Consider the following 16,871-nt stretch of genomic DNA (forward strand, 5'->3'; position numbering starts at 1 on the left):
GAGAAGATGCTTAGGCTTCTTCTCGTACTATGCACAGTGGCTCCCCAATTACGCAGACAAAGCCCGTCCGCTCATAAAGTCTACTTCTTTTCCCCTGACAGCAGAGGCTCGCCTAGCCTTTGAAGCGATAAAAGCTGACATCGCGAAAGCCACGATGCACGCTGTCGATGAGTCCATCCCCTTTCAGGTGGAGAGTGATGCATCTGATTTCGCCCTGGCCGCCACACTTAACCAGGCGGGCAGGCCCATCGCCTTTTTCTCTCACACCCTCCAAGGCCCTGAAATTCGGCACTCCTCTGTGGAGAAAGAGGCTCAGGCCATTGTGGAGGCCGTACGGCATTGGCGCCATTATTTGGCTGGCAAACGATTTACCCTGCTCACGGACCAGCGGTCCGTGGCCTTCATGTTCAACAACACGTTAAGGGGAAAAATTAAGAATGATAAAATCTTGAGGTGGAGAATCGAACTCTCCACCTACAACTATGATATCCCGTCCGGGGAAGCTCAATGAGCCCTCAGATGCCCTGTCGCGTGGAACATGTGCCAGTGTGCAGGAGGACCGGCTACAGGCCCTCCACAATGATCTCTGCCTCCCGGACGTACATATCTGCGCCAGGTGCGTCGAGCTGCAGCTCCTAAGGGACCACGTTGGGGGACTGGAACTGCAGCTCAATGACCTTCGCCTTGTTAGGGAGAATGAGGAGGTGATAGATAGGAGTTACAGGCAGGTGGTCACACCGGGGCCACAGGAGACAGACAAGTGGGTCACGGTTAGGAAGGGGAAGGGGAAAGGTCAGGTACTAGAGAGTACCCCAGTGGCTGTGCCCCTTAAAAATAACTACTCCTGTTTAAGTACTGTTGGGGGGAGCAGCCTACCTGGGGGAAGCAACAGTGGCCGTGCCTCCGGCGCAGAGTCCGGCCCGGCAGCTCAGAAGGGGAGGGAAAGGGAGGATGAGCAAACTGACCACAGCACCAGGGTACAGGGAGCCATCCAAGTGGGGGGAGAAACAAAAAATGTCGTAGAAATTGGGGACAGTACACTTTTGGATGCTGTTGGGGGGGGGGGACTTAGCAGGGGTAAGCCATGGTGTACAGGTCACTGGCTCAGAGTCTGTCCTTGTGGCTCAGAAGGGAAGGGGGGAGAGGAGTAGAGGATTAGTCATTGGGGACTCCATAGTTAAAGGGACGGATAGGACATTCTGCGGGAACGAGAGAGACTCGCGGTTGGTGTGTTGCCTCCCAGGAGCCAGAGTCCACGATGTCTCGAATCGTGTTTTCGAAATCCTTAAGGGGGAGGGGGACCAGCCCCAAGTTGTGGTTCACATAGGCACTCAAGACATAGGTAGGAAAAGGGATGGGGATGTAAGGCAGAAATTCAGGGAGTTAGGGTGGAAGCTTAGGGCTAGAACAAACAAAGTTGTTACCTCTGGTTTGTTACCCATGCCACGTGATAGTGAGGAGAGGAATAGGGAGAGAGAGCAGTTGAACACGTGGTTACAGGGATGGTGCAGGAGGGAGGGTTTCAGATACCTGGACAATTGGGGCTCTTTCTGGGGTAGGTGGGACCTCTACAAACAGGATGGTCTGCACTTGAACCAGAGGGGTACCAATATCTTAGGGGGGGAAATTTGCTAATGCTCTTCGGGAGGGTTTAAACTAATTCAGCAAGGGGGTGGGTACCTGAATTGTAGCTCCGGTGTACAGGAGGTTGAGAGTAGTGAGGTCATGGATGAGGTTTCAGGGTCGCAGAAGTGTACTGGCAGGCAGGAAGGTGGTTTGAAGTGTGTATACTTCAACGCCAGGAGCATCCGGAATAAGGTGAGTGAGCTTGCAGCATGGGCTGGTATCTGGGATTTCGATGTTGTGGCCATCTCGGGGACATGGATAGAGCAGGGACAGGAATGGTTGTTGCAGGTTCCAGGGTTTAGATGTTTCAGTAAGTGCAGGGAAGGTGGTAAAAGAGGGGGAGGTGTGGCATTGTTAGTCAAGGACAGTATTACGGTGGCAGAAAGGACATTTGATGAGGACTCGTCTACTGAGGTAGTTTGGGCTGAGGTTAGAGACAGGAAAGGAGAGGTCACCTTGTTGGGAGTTTTTTATAGACCTCCAAAAAGTTCCAGAGATGTAGAGGAAAAGATTGCAAAGATGATTCTGGATAGGAGCGAAAGTAACAGGGTAGTTGTACTGGGGGACTTTAACTTTACAAATATTGACTGGAAAAGCTACAGTTCGAGTACTTTAGAGGGGTCAGTTTTTGTCCAATGTGTGCAGGAGGGCTTCCTGACACAGTATGTAGATAGACCAACAAGAGGCGAGGCCACATTGGATTTGGTACTGGGTAGTGAACCAGGCCAGGTGTTAGATTTGGAGGTAGGGGAGCACTTTGGTGACAGTGACCACAATTCGATTACGTTTACCTTAGCAATGGAAAAGGATAGGTATATACCAAAGGGCAAGAGTTATAGCTGGGGGAAAGGAAATTATGATGTGATTAGGCGAGATTTAGCTGGCATAGGTTGGGGAAGGAAACTGCAGGGGCTGGGCACAATTGTAATGTGGAACTTGTTCAAGGAACAGCTACTACGCGTCCTTGAAAAATATGTACCTGTCAGGCAGGGAGGAAGCAGTCGTGTGAGGGAACCGTGGTTTACTGAGGAGGTTGAATCTCTTGTGAAGAGGAAGAAGGAGACTTATGTTAAGATGAGACGTGAAGACTCAGTTAGGGCACTTGAGAGTTACAAGTTAGCCAGGAAGGACCTAAAGAAAGAGTTAAGAAGAGCTAGGAGCGGACATGAGAAGTCTTTGGCAGGTAGGATCAAGGAAAACCCTAAAGCTTTCTATAGGTATGTCAGGAGTAAAAGAATGACTAGGGTAAGATTAGGGCCAGTCAAGGACAGTAGTGGGAAGTTGTGCGTGGAGTCTGAAGAGATAGGAGAGGCACTAAATGAATATTTTTTGTCGGTATTCACACTGGAGGGGGACAGTGTTGTCGGGGGGAGTACTGAGATGCAGGCTGTTGGACTGGATGGGATTCAGGTTCATAAGGAGGAGATGTTAGCAATTCTGGAAAGGGTAGAAATAGATAGGTCCCCTGGGCCGGATGGGATTTATCCTAGGATTCTCTGGGAGGTGAGAGAGGAGATTGCAGAGCCTTTGGCTTTGATCTTTGTGTCATCATTGTCTACAGGAACAGTGCCAGAAGACTGGAGGATAGCAAATGTTGTCCCCTTGTTCAAGAAGGGGAGTAGGGACAACCCTGGTAATTATAGACCGGTGAGCCTTACTTCTGTTGTGGGCAAAGTATTGGAAAGGATTATCAGAGATAGGATTTATAATCACCGAGAAAGGAATAATTTGATTAGGGATAGTCAGCACGGTTTTGTGAAGGGTAGGTCGTGCCTCACAAACCTTATTGAGTTCTTTGAGAAGGTGACCAAAGAGGTGGATGAGGGTAAAGCGGTTGATGTGGTGTATATGGATTTCAGCAAAGCGTTTGATATGGTTCCCCATGGTAAGCTTTTGCAGAAAATACAGACACATGGGATTGAGGGTGATTTAGTGGTTTGGATCAGGAAATGGCTAGCTGTAAGAAAACAGAGGGTGGTGGTTGATGGGAAATATTCATCCTGGAGTTCAGTTACTAGTGGTGTACCGCAAGGATCTGTTTTGGGGCCACTGCTGTTTGTCATTTTTATTAATGACCTGGATGAGGGCGTGGTGCGAAGTGATGCATTTTGGAAGAAATAATGTAGGGAGGAGTTATACAATAAATGGCAGAGTCATCAGAAGTATAGAAACACAGAGGGACCTAGGTGTGCAAGTCCACAAATCCTTGAAGGTGGCAACACAGGTGGAGAAGGTGGTGAAGAAAGCATATTGTATGCTTGCCTTTATAGGACGGGGTATAGAGTATAAAAGCTGGAGTCTGATGATGCAGCTGTATAGAACGCTGGTTAGGCCACATTTGGAGTACTGCGTCCAGTTCTGGTCGCCGCACTACCAGAAGGACGCGGAGGCGTTCGAGAGAGTGCAGAGAAGGTTTACCAGGATGTTGCCTGGTATGGAGGGTCTTAGCTATGAGGAGAGATTGGGTAAACTGGGGTTGTTCTCCCTGGAAAGACGGAGAATGAGGGGAGATCTAATAGAGGTGTACAAGATTATGAAGGGGATAGATAGGGTGAATGGTGGGAAGCGTTTTCCCAGATCAGAAGTGAAGTTCACGAGGGGTCACGGGCTCAAGGTGAGAGGGGCGAAGTTTAACTCAGATATTAGAGGGATGTTTTTTACACAGAGGGTGGTGGGGGCCTGGAATGCGCTGCCAAGTAGGGTGGTGGAGGCAGGCATGCTGACATCGTTTAAGACTTACCTGGATAGTCACATGAGCAGCCTGGGAATGGAGGGATACAAACGATTGGTCTTGTTGGACCAAGGAGCGGCACAGGCTTGGCGGGCCGAAGGGCCTGTTTCCTGTGCTGTACTGTTCTTTGTTCTTTGTTCTTTGTGGAAGGATGGATTAGTAAATTTGCAGATGACACTAAAGTTGGTGGAGTTGTAGACAGTGCGGAGGGAAGTGGCAGGTTACAGAGGGACATAGATAAGCTGCAGAGCTGGGCTGAGAGGTGGCAAATGGAGTTTAATGCGGAAAAGTGTGAGGTGATTCACTTTGGAAGGAGTAACAGGAATACAGAGTACTGGGCTAATGGTAAGATACTTGGTAGTGTGGATGAACAGAGGGATCTGGGTGTCCATGTGTATAGATCCCTGAAAGTTGGCACCCAGGTTGATAGGGTTGTTAAGAAGGCGTACGGTGTGTTAGCTTTTATTGGTAGAGGGATTGAGTTTCGGAGCCAGGAGGTCATGCTGCAACTGTACAAAGCTCTGGTGCGACCGCACTTGGAGTATTGCGTACAGTTCTGGTCGCCGCATTATAGGAAAGATGTGGAAGTGTCGGAAAGGGTGCAGAGGAGATTTACCAGGATGTTGCCTGGTATGGTGGGAAAATCGTATGAGGAAAGGCTGAGGGGCTTGAGGTTGTTTTCATTAGAGAGAAGAAGGTTAAGAGGTGACTTAATAGAGGCATACAAGATGATCAGAGGATTAGATAGGGTGGATAGTGAGAGCCTTTTTCCTCGGATGGTGATGGCTAGCACGAGGGGACATAGCTTTAAATTGAGGGGTGAGAGATATAGGACAGATATTAGAGGTAGGTTCTTTACTCAGAGAGTAGTAAGGGCGTGGAATGCCCTGCCTGCAGCAGTAGTGGACTCGTCAACATTAAGAGCATTCAAATGGTTATTGGATAAACATATGGATGATATTGGAATAGTGTAGATTAGAGGGGTTTAGATTGGTTTCACTGGTCGGCGCAACATCGAGGGCCGAAGGGCCTGTACTGCGCTGTAATGTTCTGTGTTCTATGTTCATATTCTAACAGGCCCACCTCAATTGCCTGATCAAAGTCATTACAGTTATATCCCTTGAAAAGTTCAGTAGGCTTTTTATGAGCCACTGTGCTCTGGATTCCCAGCCATTGTAGAGGTTTGAATTCTCCTTGAGCACAGGAAAACTGCACAGAGAGATTATTTATTAAATCAGCTGTCAAGACTTTCCTCCATATTTAATCACTTAGATTTAGGTGTGTCCTTTCCCAAGGCCAAATTTTTCACATCTGCCATCAGGCACAAGGTTAAAGCTACCAAGTCAACCATGAATAATCATACAAATTAACTACCAACAGAAGCAAGTCAGCTCATTGCACTGATGAAAAGTTTTGCAACAGCACCCAGCCAAAAAAGACACGAGGCCGGAATCCTCCGGCCATTCACGCCCCGCTGCTGCTGCCAGTGGGAACGGGGAATTTGATGCCCAGCCAAATCTCCATTCACTGCAGCGGGACTGGAGAATCCCAGTTGCAGACAAGGTTGGAGAATTCCGACCTTAGTGAAAAATCGGATAAGTAAGTACTCCACAATGTAGTTTGAATATGACCTTTATAACTTTTCAATATGCCACAATACTCAAAGTTTTTACTGTGTCACCTGCCTGCAATTATTCTTTAACCAGAATTTCAGGAAATGTACGTGCTTGAGTATTACCTTGAACGGTATCTCAGTATCCATAATTGTGTCAGAAGGTCATGGGTTCAAACTGTAAACCAGAATTTGAATGCAGCTAGGCTGAGGCTTCAGTGCAGCAATGGGGTAGTGGTACATTTTGGGAAGTACCATTCTTTGGATGAGATGTCAAAACTGAGGTACCATCTACCTGCTCAAGTGGATTTTAGCCTTGTGGCATTATGTGAAGGGGAGAAGCAAGTTTTCCTCGCATGTTGGCCAACATTCCTCCCTTTGTCGACACCACAGAAAACAGTTTAGTGATTATTTCAGGCATTGGTTCTTGCTGTGAGCAAAATGGCCGCTGTGCTTGTTACAAAATAACATTTCAAATTAATTCATTGTACATGATGTACATTTCTGAGAAGCTATACAAATTGCAAGTCCTTCTCTTCTTTGGATGTGGGAGAAACAGAGACTTTTGACAAGCATCTAGTTTTCAGCACGAGTCCTTTAGTTAAATTCTGCAGCATTAGGAATGGGAAGTCCGTAGAATGTTCAAATGTGAGAATTATTCTCATACAAATATGTTCCGGCATTTTTAATAATATGCCCCTTAAACAGTGCTACAGATCTTTAATGCAATCATATGCTACAAGGAACCTAAAATATATACATTGCAATTGTGATAAGAATGTGTAAACTATGGTTTTTTCAGGCAAGATGATCTGTTAATGTACATAAAAAAACTGATGCAAGAGAGAACGAATAACAATGGAGTTGTATAGTTATCATGAATAGTTCAAAAATATAGTTCACAAATCTCATAGTTGTGCTTTTATTATTATTTTGTTTCCTACAAACAATCTATAGTCCTTCTACCTTGCTTTCAGAATTGGTGCGAATTTACACTTCAAAACTGTGAGGAATAAATGTGTCAGTATTATTTGATGTCTAAATGGGGTTAAAAAAAAGACTTCAAAGGTAGCACAATACTCAGGCTAATTTCATCATTGCCAACCCCAGCAGAAAATGATTGCACTGATGATTGCCTCTTGCCCATTGTGCTGACAGCCTCATCCGCTGCTTCGAGAAATTAATCATTGTCTTTTATCCATGAGCTTTTCTGTGGCAGCGACCAGCACAATGCCACAGTGAGCTTGCAATATGTATATAACAGCGCCACACAATACCTGTAAATAACAGCCAGTTTAATTGAAAAATAGACCAAACCTACCAGGCTTTTGTCATGAATAACTATGGAAAAAAAAAATCAAATGTCATCAATAGCTGGATGTGCATTGTCACTTTGAAGTTGTACCCAGCTCCCACCATCACCTTGTCTAAGTGGAAGCTACCACCTCCGACGGTGAAGTATTATTGAAGTACTTATATTACTTTTTATTATATAAATGATTTTATCCCATTTTCTTTCCACTTAATTCTGTAAGAAAGCATCATGGCACTCTGCTTATTATTGATGGTCTACTGACTACTTTGGATATTAGACAAAAGGTGCAGCCAGAACAGGGGTATTTAGTTTTCCATTGGATCAGAAGATTAGTTATTGATGAAGAAGATCCTTTGGAATATTTGATCTCAGAATATCAACCGTACCACTTTCCTAATGGCCATCTGGACAAAGCGTAACACAAAGGAGCACTCCCTCAGTCCTGCACTGGAGCTTTGGCCTGGATCTATGCTGAATGTTGAATGCAGTCCTGAGTGAGCGTTGTTTTATCAGTGGAACTCAAAGGTCACAACCTTCTGAATCAGAGGCAAATGGGTTCACAACTTTATGACTCCTAGTAAATGTATACAAGATTACTGGCAGAAGCAGGAAGGGCCTTTCAAAAGACACTCATAGCTACATTAATAGAAACTGATGTTGACAAGCATTAGAATGGAGCCTTATTACCTTTCACAAGTTGAAAATGATACAATTACAGTAATAATCTTCCAGCCATTGGTCATGGGCTGTGCCTGCATATTTTGCCAATATTTCACCAGGTGAAGCCTCGTGCTAGGAGCAGTCTGATGTTTGGGGTTGAAGTTTCGTGCAAAGTGTTTTGGAGCAATGCTGGGGTAGGGCAAAACACTTATATAAATACCATTTGTGCCTCACCTTCCAGGGTCAGAAATATTTTCATGCACCAGCAGGTACCCATGGTGTTACTAGTGCAACCCTAAGGATGCCCATCTCAGGAAACGTGCTAATGATCCCTGCATTTGCCTCATTTTCTCAAGAAACTGGTTGATGGATTTCAACTGATTTTCCTTTGAAGTTGAAATGCCCTGGATGCCTAATCAACGACAGACGCCAGAAACCCACATGTTTGCTCAGGACACAAACGATGGAATGGTATTATCACCTCAGTCCCACAATAGCATGCAATTAATTATCCAAGTGGGTCGGAAATGTCAATGGGTGGAAAATGGTGCAATCCTTGTGCTAAATGCAGTTATTAAAGCAAACATTCTGAGGAAGTTCATCACCATGAACTTCCCTGACAGCAGCATTCAGCCTAAGACTTGAAAACAAAATCTAATTTATATTTCTAAAACCAGGTTCAAGAGGTCAAATGGTCCTGCTCTAATTCACTGAATTTCATTTGATTTCTCTACAATTTAATAAACTGCATGAGAGTTATTGGCAATGTTCATTAGGAAACCAAACATAAAGATAAACAACATTAGAAAAATATTTAAAACAATGATACAATGTGGTAAAGGGCTTGGGATTCACATGGGGATTCTTCCAATGTAACTTTTGAGGAGAATGTAAACAGTCTCAGAGAAATAGCAAAAATAGCCATTTATCCCTTTTCTCTGAGGTTCTGCTGGTCTCCCATCAAAGTCATGATGGTAGACCCTGAAATGGCCTCTGGAATTTCAGGGACACGCTATTTACAAAATTGGGAAATGTTGAACAAGATCATCAGGAAAGAAACCTGACGGCCATTCCAGATGAAGAATCTCTGAAGAATGTCTGGCTACTGTCAAAAAAACTAATGGGATATTTGGTTTCATGAAAAGAGGAATGGAACGTAGATCAGCAGAAGTAATTGTCTCATTGTAATTGAGCACATCTGGAATATTTTGTGCTATTCTAGAACCAACGCTATAGAAGAAGATTGGCGGGTTCCAACAACAAATATTTGGGTGAGCATTTTTGAGCTCCAATTTTACTTGCCTTTTTCAATTGCAAAAGTGTCCAATACGAGCATTTTCAGGAAGGAAAATCCAGCCTTTGGTGTTTCAAGTATCTGATTTGTGTTATTGTTTTATTCACTACCTTGCTCTCATGTTCACATGTCTGTCCTTGACCTTTCAGTGAAGCTCAACACAGGCTTGAGGGAAAGCACTTCATCTTCCAATGTGGCTCCTTACAACCTTCTGGACTCAACATAGGGTTCAATGATTTTCGGCCAAGAATTCTGTCCTCCATTTTATTTTTTGGCAAGTGCCAATCTGTATCTTGTTTTCATGTGTTTGCTTTCAGACAAGCTTTCCATTATTCTGCTGTTAATGCTTATTCTGGATCAAGGCTTTGCATCTTTTCTACTGCCTTTGTCTTTGATCCCATGTGATCTTTGTTATCTAATCTCTCCTGCTGTCTTACCTATCCTTGACCTTCACTTTTGTTCTACTTGACCCTTTCCCTTTTTCAACTGCATGAAACCAATGACATCTCTGTCTTTTTCAGTTGTGAAGAAGAGATGTATTGGACTTTATTACGTGCGCGGTGGACAACGGGAAACCGGTGGATGTGGTGTATCTGGATTTCCAGAAGACATTCGACAAGGTGCCGCACAAAAGGCTACTGCATTAGATAAAGGTGCACAGCGTTACGGGTAATGTATTATCATGGATAGAGGATGGGTTAACTAACAAAAAAAATTAAATGAGTTTTTTTCTGGTTGGTGATCAGTGACTAATGGTGTGCCTCAGGGATCAGTGTTGGGACCACAATTGTTTACAATTTACATCGATGATTTGAAGTTGGGGACCAAGTGTAGTGTGTCAAAGTTCACGGATGACACCTAGATGAGTGGCAGAGCAAAGTGTGCAGAGGACACTGAACGTCTGCAAAGGGATATACATATACATAGTTTAAGTGAATGGGTGAGGGTCTGGCAGATGGAGCACAATGTTGATCAATGTGAGGTCATCCATTTTGGTAGGAATAACAGCAAAATGGACTATTATTTAAATGGTAAAAATTGCAGCATGCTGCTTGCAGAGGGACTTGGGTGTCGTTGTGCATGAATCACTAAAAAGTTGGTTTGCAGGTGCAGCAGGTAATTAAGAACAAAGAACAAAGAACAATACAGCACAGGAACAGGCCCTTCGGCCCTCCAAGCCTGCGCCGCTCCCTGGTTCAAACTAGACCATTCTTTTGTATCCCTCCATTCCCACTCTGTTCATGTGGCTATCTAGATAAGTCTTAAACGTTCCCAGTGTGTCCGCCTCCACCATCTTGCCCGGCAGCGTATTCCAGGCCCCCACCACCCTCTGCGTAAAATACGTCCTTCTGATATCCGTGTTAAACCTCCCCCCCCCTCACCTTGAACCTATGACCCCTCATGAATGTCACCACCGACCTAGGAAAAAGCTTCCCACCATTCACCCTATCCATGCCTTTCATAATTTTATACACCTCTATTAAGTCTCCCCTCATCCTCCGTCTTTCCAGTGAGAACAACCCCAGTTTACCCAATCTATCCTCATAACTAAGCCCTTCCATACCAGGCAACATCCTGGTAAACCTCCTCTGTACTCTCGCTAAAGCCTCCACGCCATTCCGGTAGTGTGGCGACCAGAACTGGGCGCAGTATTCCAAATGCGGCCGAACCAACGTTCTATACAACCGCAACATCAGACCCCAACTTTTATACTCTATGCCCCGTCCTATAAAGGCAAGCATGCCATATGCCTTATTCACTACCTTCTCCACCTGTGACGTCACCTTCAAGGATCTGTGGACTTGCACACCCAGGTCCCTCTGCGTATCTACACCCTTTATGGTTCTGCCATTTATCGTATAGCTCCCCCGTACGTTAGTTCTACCAAAATTAAGAAGGCAAATGGAATTTTGGCCTTCATTGCGAGATGGATGGAGTTTAAAAACAGCGAGGTTATGTTGCAGCTGTATAAGGTGCTGGTGAGATCACACCTGGAGTACTGTAGACAGTTTTTGGTCTCCTTACTTGGGAAACATTATACTGCCACTGGAGGAGGTGCAGAGGAGATTCACTAGGTTGATTCCGGAGTTAAGACGTTTGGCTTATGAGGAGAGACTGAGTAGACTGGGGCGATACTCATTGGGATTTAGAAAAATGAGGAGTGATCTTATAGAAACATATTAAATTGTGAAGGGAATAAATAAGTTCGAAGCAGGGAGGTTGTTTCCATTGGCAGGTGAAACTAGACCTAGAGGGCATAGCCTCAAAATAAGGGGGAGCAGATTTAGGATTGAATTGAGGAGGAACTTCTTCACCCAAAGGGTTGTGAATCTGGAATTCCCTGCCCAGAAGCAGTTGAGGCTACCTCACACTGAATATTTTTAAGGCAAGGATAGATAGATTTTTGAACAGTAAGGGAATTAAGGGTTATGGTGAGTGGGCGGGTAAGTGGAGCTGAGTCCACAAAAATATCAGCCATGATCTTATTGAATTGCTGAGCAAGCTCGAGGGGCCAGATGGCCTACTCCTGCTCCTAGTACTTATGTTCTTACATGAAAGGTTACCCCTGTTTCTCACTCCAAAGATGCTGCCAAACCTACTGAGCTTTTACAGTACTTGCTGTTTTTATTTCTGATTTGAGTTACAATGACTGTTAATTCTCTCATATTAGTTGTAAAAATGTCTTTTAAATTGTGCTTATAGGCCGGGGTTTTCTGGCCCTCCCATGATGTGTTATCTGGCGGCGGAGACAGCTCATCATTGGCTGGCATTGGGCTTTTCCTGTCCCACCGAGGTCTATGGCATATTGTATGGTTTTCCAGCCCCGCTGCAGGGGGTGGGTGGGAGGGTGAGCTGTGAGGAGGATGCAGAGATGCTTCAGCATGATTTGGATAGGCTAAGTGTGCGGGTATCTGCATGGCCAATGCAGTATAATGTGGATAAATGTGAGGTTATCCACTTTGGTAGCAATAATAGGAAGACAGATTATCACTTGAATGGGTATAAATTGAGAGAGGTAGATACTCAATGAGATCTTGGAGTCCTTGTGCATCAGTCACTGAAAGTAAGCACACAGGTACAGCAGGCAGTAAAGAAGGCAAATAGTACATTGGCCTTCATCGTGAGAGGATTTGATAATAGGGATAGGGATGTTTTGCTGCAATTGTATAGGGTGTTGGTGAGGCCACACCTTGAGTATTGTGTGCAGTTCTGGTGTCCTTATCTGAGGAAGGATGTCTTTGCTTAGAGGGAGTACAGCCAAGGTTTACTAGTCTGATTCCTGGGATGGCAGGTCTGTCATGTGAGGAGAGACTAAGTCGGTTAGGATTATATTCATTGGAGTTTAGAAGAGTGAGAGGGGATCTCATAGAAATATATAAAATTCTAACGGGGTTAGACATGGTAGATTCAGAAAGAATGCTCCCAATGGTGGGGGAGTCCAGAACTAGAGGTCATAGTTTGAGGATAAGGGTAAATCTTTTAGAACTGAGGTGAGGAGAAATTTCTTCACCCAGAGGGTGGTGAATGCGTGGAATTGACTACCACAGAATGCATTTGAGGCCAAAATGCTGCCTGATTTCAAGAAGAAATTAGATATAGCTCTTGGGGCTAAAGGGACATGGGGGGAAGGGGGGATCAGGATATTGAATCTGATGATCAGCCATGATCAAAATGAATGGCGGAGTAGGCTTGAAGGGCCGAACAGCCTACTCCTGCCTCTAGTTTCTATATTTCTATTACCTTTGGCAGGAGGTCACCTTCAGCGGGACTGGGAGATCCCGCCAACGGGAAGGGTGGAAAATTCCGCTCGATGGCTTTCCCATGTGTGACATCAAGATCAGTTTGTTGATGTGCTTGCTGAGTTTTTACACAAAAGCATCAAGTGACAGGAACAATAGGCTGTATTGTTTCAAAACTCCCTTTCATGTAAGAAAACATAACTCACAATTTTGTGTCAGAAAATAAAGAGACAATTTTGTTCTTGAAATTAATATCAAAATAAAAGGCACATCATGACAAGTAGAATTTTAAATTTGATATTTATTTTTGGAATTACAAATAATATTGTTTCATCTGTTATCGATTCACCTGAGTATTTATGGTTTTATTAATTGAAGCAGTTCAATTTTTACAAAGTATAAAGGGGAATAATTATTAAACTATTTGACACAGTAACCGTAATCTTCTTTAAAATTCATCCCCAGAACGTGGGCATCGCTGACAGGACTGGAATTTATTGTTCACCCGAAGTTGTCCACGCAGGTAATCAAAACGAGGGAAAATGCAGAGAAGGTGAATCGGCATTACACAGAGGAAGTACATACACATTGAGGGTAGGATTACTCTACAAGTAATTCGTCTGACATGAGAATTACCAAATTTTGCTCTGATATAGTAGACAAGTATTGATATGTGCACATCTTTAATTGCACAACAGAACTTTTACCCTGTTTAATGCTCTCAAAGCACAAATTAATTATTAGCTTAAAATAAAAAAAGCATTATACATATTTAATTAAAACTGATTTCAACCTGAATGGATTTAGAAATCAAATTAGCTGCACGAACAACAGAGAGACTCTTAACGCTCAAACATAACAGAGCTTTAACAATGCTGAGATGGTGAATTATAATGCTGCTATTGATGGGTGCAACACAGTATATTGGATCCAACTAGATTACATAGACCAATTGTGTTACCGCACATTTAGCCATCAAATATTAAAGTAAGAATGCTCCGTGTAGCCAGGTAGAGAATCTGAAAAGAAAAACAAAATACTGTGACTGTTGGAAATCTGAAATAAAAACAAGAACTGCTGGGAATACTCAGCAGCTCTGGCAGTAATTAGTGTTCAATAAAAAATCTTAATTGTTTAGGTGCAGGGTTGAAATACATGTGGACCAAAAGAATGAACAATACAAATGAACAATATTATGGCTCAGTGAATAAAAGCAGAGATAAAATGACATAAATTATACAATCATCAGGAACAGATCTGATAATATGTTTATCTAATTAGAATGGTATGACAATTATTGCTATTATAATTTGTATGGATGTGTAGTGAATTGTTTTAAAATCCAAGCGAGGTCAAAATTTACACTGTTGAGTAAACTGACGTTTTAGCTACTTTAAACTATTTAGATTTTAAGTTATCTTGTCAAAAACTCTACACTCCTCCAACTCTGACCTCACATATCCCCCACACCTTTCACCTGCAATTAATGTGTATTCAAGCATTTTGGCCACACTCTGTAACCATTGGTTTGAAAAGTAAAGTTTGTCTCTTCATTTGTGTATCTTTAGCTCTTTTTGTACACGCCATCCTACCCCACCCCCACATCCATTCTTTCTACGTCTTATGCTTGGGGAGTCAGTGGTGATGTAGTGGTTATGTCCCCGGACTTGTAATTGCAAGAGTCTGGGGTAGTGTGTTCAAGTTCCACCATGACAGCTGGTGGAATTTAAATGCACTAATAAGTCTGAAATATAAAGCTTGTCTCTGAAATGTTGGCTATGACAACCACCATTGGTTGATGTAAAAACCTATCTCGTTCACCAATGTCCTCGAGGGAAGGAACTCTGTCAACCTTACCTGGTCTGCCCGACATGCAAATCCGGTGTCATTCAAGGTGGTTGACTCTTAATTTCCTTCCTAAATGGCCAAACAAGCCACTCAGTTCAAGGGAAATCAGGGATGGGCAACTAATCTGGCCATGCCAGTGATGCCCACATCCTATGAAAGAAATATAAGCTAGTAATTGCCCCATCACTGTAAACAATTAACAAGCTCATTGATCCACTGGAGCAAGCTGAGAGGGGTGATTGAAAAGCAGCAGTGCTGGTAAGAGATTAATTGGATTAATTGAATTGTTTATTTATTTAATTAGTCAGCTAGTGTGTGTATTTTTTTGGCCTTTACTTTAACAGCAGTTTTTCAAGTTTAAAGTGAAAACTAGAAGTGGGCAGCAAAGGAGTCTGGGAAGGGTTTTTATTTTAACTTTAAAAGTCAGTTACCTGGGTGGTTCCCCCTCATTGATCCACTGGAGCAAGCTGAGAGGGGTGATTGAAAAGCAGCAGTGCTGGTAAGAGATTAATTGGATTAATTGAATTGTTTATTTATTTAATTAGTCAGCTAGTGTGTGTATTTTTTTGGCCTTTACTTTAACAGCAGTTTTTCAAGTTTAAAGTGAAAACTAGAAGTGGGCAGCAAAGGAGTCTGGGAAGGGTTTTTATTTTAACTTTAAAAGTCAGTTACCTGGGTGGTTCCCCCTCATTGATCCACTGGAGCAAGCTGAGAGGGGTGATTGAAAAGCAGCAGTGCTGGTAAGAGATTAATTGGATTAATTGAATTGTTTATTTATTTAATTAGTCAGCTAGTGTGTGTATTTTTTTGGCCTTTACTTTAACAGCAGTTTTTCAAGTTTAAAGTGAAAACTAGAAGTGGGCAGCAAAGGAGTCTGGGAAGGGTTTTTATTTTAACTTTAAAAGTCAGTTACCTGGGTGGTTCCCCCTCATTGATCCACTGGAGCAAGCTGAGAGGGGTGATTGAAAAGCAGCAGTGCTGGTAAGAGATTAATTGGATTAATTGAATTGTTTATTTATTTAATTAGTCAGCTAGTGTGTGTATTTTTTTGGCCTTTACTTTAACAGCAGTTTTTCAAGTTTAAAGTGAAAACTAGAAGTGGGCAGCAAAGGAGTCTGGGAAGGGTTTTTATTTTAACTTTAAAAGTCAGTTACCTGGGTGGTTCCCCCTCATTGATCCACTGGAGCAAGCTGAGAGGGGTGATTGAAAAGCAGCAGTGCTGGTAAGAGATTAATTGGATTAATTGAATTGTTTATTTATTTAATTAGTCAGCTAGTGTGTGTATTTTTTTGGCCTTTACTTTAACAGCAGTTTTTCAAGTTTAAAGTGAAAACTAGAAGTGGGCAGCAAAGGAGTCTGGGAAGGGTTTTTATTTTAACTTTAAAAGTCAGTTACCTGGGTGGTTCCCCCTCATTGATCCACTGGAGCAAGCTGAGAGGGGTGATTGAAAAGCAGCAGTGCTGGTAAGAGATTAATTGGATTAATTGAATTGTTTATTTATTTAATTAGTCAGCTAGTGTGTGTATTTTTTTGGCCTTTACTTTAACAGCAGTTTTTCAAGTTTAAAGTGAAAACTAGAAGTGGGCAGCAAAGGAGTCTGGGAAGGGTTTTTATTTTAACTTTAAAAGTCAGTTACCTGGGTGGTTCCCCCTCATTGATCCACTGGAGCAAGCTGAGAGGGGTGATTGAAAAGCAGCAGTGCTGGTAAGAGATTAATTGGATTAATTGAATTGTTTATTTATTTAATTAGTCAGCTAGTGTGTGTATTTTTTTGGCCTTTACTTTAACAGCAGTTTTTCAAGTTTAAAGTGAAAACTAGAAGTGGGCAGCAAAGGAGTCTGGGAAGGGTTTTTATTTTAACTTTAAAAGTCAGTTACCTGGGTGGTTCCCCCTCATTGATCCACTGGAGCAAGCTGAGAGGGGTGATTGAAAAGCAGCAGTGCTGGTAAGAGATTAATTGGATTAATTGAATTGTTTATTTATTTAATTAGTCAGCTAGTGTGTGTATTTTTTTGGCCTTTACTTTAACAGCAGTTTTTCAAGTT

The sequence above is a fragment of the Mustelus asterias genome, chromosome 5 (assembly GCF_964213995.1).
Source record: "Mustelus asterias chromosome 5, sMusAst1.hap1.1, whole genome shotgun sequence".
Classification (NCBI taxonomy): Eukaryota; Metazoa; Chordata; class Chondrichthyes; order Carcharhiniformes; family Triakidae; genus Mustelus; species Mustelus asterias.